General features: G+C 31.9%; 1 protein-coding gene across 1 annotated transcript in view; it reads right to left on the bottom strand.

Annotated features, from left to right (window-relative positions):
- Positions 1-5,000, bottom strand: part of LOC137616760 (alpha-N-acetylglucosaminidase-like) — a 511,993-nt gene that overhangs the window by 38,960 nt on the left and 468,033 nt on the right. The window lies entirely within an intron of this gene.

Genomic DNA, 5,000 nt, shown 5'->3' on the forward strand with positions numbered 1-5,000 from the left:
CTATTGCTCTAATACCATTTATTTCGTCATCAATATATTCAGGGCTGCAGACTCGGAATGCTCTTAAAAACATAGAAGTAAATACAGATTTCTTAACTTTGTTGCCTTGGTTTGAGTAATAATGGACATATGCCGAGATATTCGTTGGTTTTCTGTATACACTGAACTTGAGACTATTATTACATCTATGTATGCGACAGTCCAAAAAAGGTAGGGTACAATTATTCTCCAGCTCCATAGTGAAATTTATTGATGGTACCAAACTATTCAATCTAAGAAAAAAGTTATCTAAATTTTCATTTCCTGGCCATACACATATTATGTCGTCAATATATCGAAACCATTTTACATTATTAGGTATGATGTTATTTACGATTCTGCTTTCAAAAAATTCCATATATAGATTGCTCAATACTGGGGATAAAGGGTTTCCCATAGCCATACCAAAAGTTTGTGCATAAAATCTCCCATTGAATTCAAATTTACAATCTTTTATACATAATTTAATTAATTCTATTAAAGTGTGTTTGGAGAATGGTAGATTCAATTGTCTATTATCTAATGTTTCAGATAAAAATTCCAACATGTCATCAATAGGTACTTTTGTGAATAGTGAGACTACATCAAAACTGACAAGCCTACAGGTACTGTTGATCTGTACTTCATTCAGTTTGTTAATCAAGTCTACATTATTTTTTATATTTGAATATGAGATGGTGCCAACTAAAGGGTTGAGGATATTCACAAGGTACTTAGATAATTTATATGCTGCTGAACCTACAGAGCTAATTATTGGCCTAGCTGGATAATTTGGCTTATGAGTTTTAATAGTTCCATACATATATGGCAATGTTGGTGATATTGTACAAACCTTTTTTATCAGATCTTCATTCCCTTTTAATAACTCTTTCACTTTTTTGTTGTAACTACTATTCACAGCCTCAATTGGATTTTTTCTTAATTCCATGTATGTGTTTTCATCACTCAAGAGGTTTTCCATTTTTTCTATATAATCATTTTTATTCAAGATTACCAGTGCTCCAGATTTATCGGCTTTTGTCAACTTAATATTTCTATCTTGCTTCAATTCGGCAATTGCTCTCTTGAATCTTTTTGGGCAATTTGGAACCACTGGTTTTTTTCATATTGCTGTATATAATACCCTTAATCATATTTACTTCTTCTACAGAAATATCACTGAATTTCTCCGGGTTACACACTCCATTTGTAATTTCTACACTATTCACTGCACTTGATGACATCGAGAAATTTAAACCGTATCCCAAGGCACACTTCACATTTTTATCTAGAATTTTATTTGACAAATTAACCACACATTCTGGATTAACGTTTGTAGTCCACGGGCTACTTTCTATCAGTGCATAGAAACCTCTCTCAATAAATCAGTCCTCTGAGGAAGTAACACGAAACTAGTCAGGACTTAAGTGTATATTCCGTATTTTCATTTTCCCTGTGGTTCTTCTGCATCTGAGCATCACGTTTTCCTGTGATTTTTACGCATAAATGGATACCACGTACTCCTTCCAGACTTTCTGTACGACTTTCCCTATCTTGGTATATATTATTAGAGAATTTACAGACGCCCTCACACGCGCCCATACTACTAAAGAACACCTGCGGTTTCTTCGTGAATGCTGGGAGGAACAAGTCATTCCGAAATGCATGATAACGAAATCCCTATTGGAAATAGAAGATCAACCATTTGGTGATATACAGAGAAGTATATTAGAAAAGCATATAAATTCAATGAAAATTAAAAACCGAAGAGCGTTTGAAGACTTAACAAGAAAAAGGAGACATTTTGAAGCCTCAATACCAACGGATTGGAAAGACTCACTTCGAGGTTTCTGCTATGGAGAAATGAACGAAAAAGTGTATAGAAAACTCAAACAAAAGCATGACACGAAACTCAATGCACTGATAGAAAGTAGCCCGTGGACTACAAACGTTAATCCAGAATGTGTGGTTAATTTGTCAAATAAAATTCTAGATAAAAATGTGAAGTGTGCCTTGGGATACGGTTTAAATTTCTCGATGTCATCAAGTGCAGTGAATAGTGTAGAAATTACAAATGGAGTGTGTAACCTGGAGAAATTCAGTGATATTTCTGTAGAAGAAGTAAATATGATTAAGGGTATTATATACAGCAATATGAAAAAACCAGTGGTTCCAAATTGCCCAAAAAGATTCAAGAGAGCAATTGCCGAATTGAAGCAAGATAGAAATATTAAGTTGACAAAAGCCGATAAATCTGGAGCACTGGTAATCTTGAATAAAAATGATTATATAGAAAAAATGGAAAACCTCTTGAGTGATGAAAACACATACATGGAATTAAGAAAAAATCCAATTGAGGCTGTGAATAGTAGTTACAACAAAAAAGTGAAAGAGTTATTAAAAGGGAATGAAGATCTGATAAAAAAGGTTTGTACAATATCACCAACATTGCCATATATGAATGGAACTATTAAAACTCATAAGCCAAATTATCCAGCTAGGCCAATAATTAGCTCTGTAGGTTCAGCAGCATATAAATTATCTAAGTACCTTGTGAATATCCTCAACCCTTTAGTTGGCACCATCTCATATTCAAATATAAAAAATAATGTAGACTTGATTAACAAACTGAATGAAGTACAGATCAACAGTACCTGTAGGCTTGTCAGTTTTGATGTAGTCTCACTATTCACAAAAGTACCTATTGATGACATGTTGGAATTTTTATCTGAAACATTAGATAATAGACAATTGAATCTACCATTCTCCAAACACACTTTAATAGAATTAATTAAATTATGTATAAAAGATTGTAAATTTGAATTCAATGGGAGATTTTATGCACAAACTTTTGGTATGGCTATGGGAAACCCTTTATCCCCAGTATTGAGCAATCTATATATGGAATTTTTTGAAAGCAGAATCGTAAATAACATCATACCTAATAACGTAAAATGGTTTCGATATATTGACGACATAATATGTGTGTGGCCAGGAAATGAAAATTTAGATAACTTTTTTCTTAGATTGAATAGTTTGGTACCATCAATAAATTTCACTATGGAGCTGGAGAATAATTGTACCCTACCTTTTTTGGACTGTCGCATACATAGATGTAATAATAGTCTCAAGTTCAGTGTATACAGAAAGCCAACGAATATCTCGGCATATGTCCATTATTACTCAAACCAAGGCAACAAAGTTAAGAAATCTGTATTTACTTCTATGTTTTTAAGAGCATTCCGAGTCTGCAGCCCTGAATATATTGATGACGAAATAAATGGTATTAGAGCAATAGGTAAAAAACTAAAGTATCCTGAAATTGTGTTAGATGATGCCCTAAGAACAGCAAAAAAGACTTTTTTCGGTAATGATAACAGAAAAAACTATAACACACAAAATTTACTTGTACTACCTTATTGTGATTCATTTAAAGAAATTCCCCAACTGTTAAAAAACTTCAATGTAAATGTAGCATTTAAGAGTAAAAATACAATAAAAACAGCCTTAATAAAGAATTCTCCTGACATTACCAAGGGATGTGTATATCGTATTCCATGCAATGCTTGTGAAAAATACTATATTGGTCAAACTGGTAAAGCCCTAGAAAAGAGAATTGAACAACATAAGAAAAGTGTCAGGTATGCTCAAGATAATAATGCACTCTTTGCCCACGTTAGAGATAAAAATCACCCTATTAATTGGTCAGGTGCAAAGAAATTGGTTCATTCAAATAACTTAGTAGAAAGAAACATCATAGAGTCCAGTTTCATAAAAGAAACCTTTGAAAACAACTTGAATATTGGTCATGGAATGTATAAACTCGACGCCTTTATATGTAAAGAAATTTGTAAGCTATATAAAAAAACATTAACCACTTAATGTAGAATTGAATGTATTGTGAATAATTAACGTCGGTGTGAAATTAATGTTTAGACCTAAGTTAACATTCATTAAAGGAAACAATTATTTTATATAGTATGCATAAGTATATTGGCACTATATAGTGTTATGCTAGATATAAGTATTGATATATACATGATTATATGTTTATGATATTAATGTTGTATACATATAAATGTATATATGCATATGTATGTATGTGTATATATGTATATATGTATATATGTATGTGTATGTATATGCATATATGTATGTGTATGTATATGTATGTGTATGTGTATGTATTTATGTATATGTATATGTATTTGTATCTGTATGTATGTATATATATGTATGTATGTATGTATATGTATATGTATATATGTATATATGTATATATATATATGTATATGTATGTATATGTATATATATGTATGTATATATATTTGTATGTTTATGTATGTTTTGCTTATGTATTTATATAGATAAGGCTACCGCTTTGACATATAAATAACTGTATTGAAAGTAAAATAAGAAGAAAACAAGAATATACCTGCCACTAGAAATTACCCTTTTTAGCAGGTGTCTAACGAGCATGCAGACTCCGCCTACTCAACACCTGAGTCAAGCCCAGGTAGCGGGTAAGGGAGTGTCATTGTTCTCTAAATCTCTATATGTATGTTCGTACTTTTGCTTTCCCTATAAATTGTAAGAAACCTCTCTCAATAAATCAGTCCTCTGAGGAAGTAACACGAAACTAGTCAGGACTTAAGTGTATATTCCGTATTTTCATTTTCCCTGTGGTTCTTCTGCATATATATATATATATATATATATATATATATATATATATATACTGTATGTATATATATATATATACATATATATATACATATATAAATATATATACATATAAACTCGCTGGTAAGAGACTGATGTTTCGCCAGGTAAATCCTGAACTGTAGGTAGCAGTTAGGTTGCGACTTTTTGAGAGCCTCTGGTGGCATGGTTGGACGCGATCTGGCCTTTCATTTGAAGGGGCTAGAGTTCGATCCCACGTATGTGGTAGAAATTTATTTCTATCTGCACGCGATATTGTG

The sequence above is a fragment of the Palaemon carinicauda genome, chromosome 22, assembly GCF_036898095.1.
Source record: "Palaemon carinicauda isolate YSFRI2023 chromosome 22, ASM3689809v2, whole genome shotgun sequence".
NCBI lineage: Eukaryota > Metazoa > Arthropoda > Malacostraca > Decapoda > Palaemonidae > Palaemon > Palaemon carinicauda.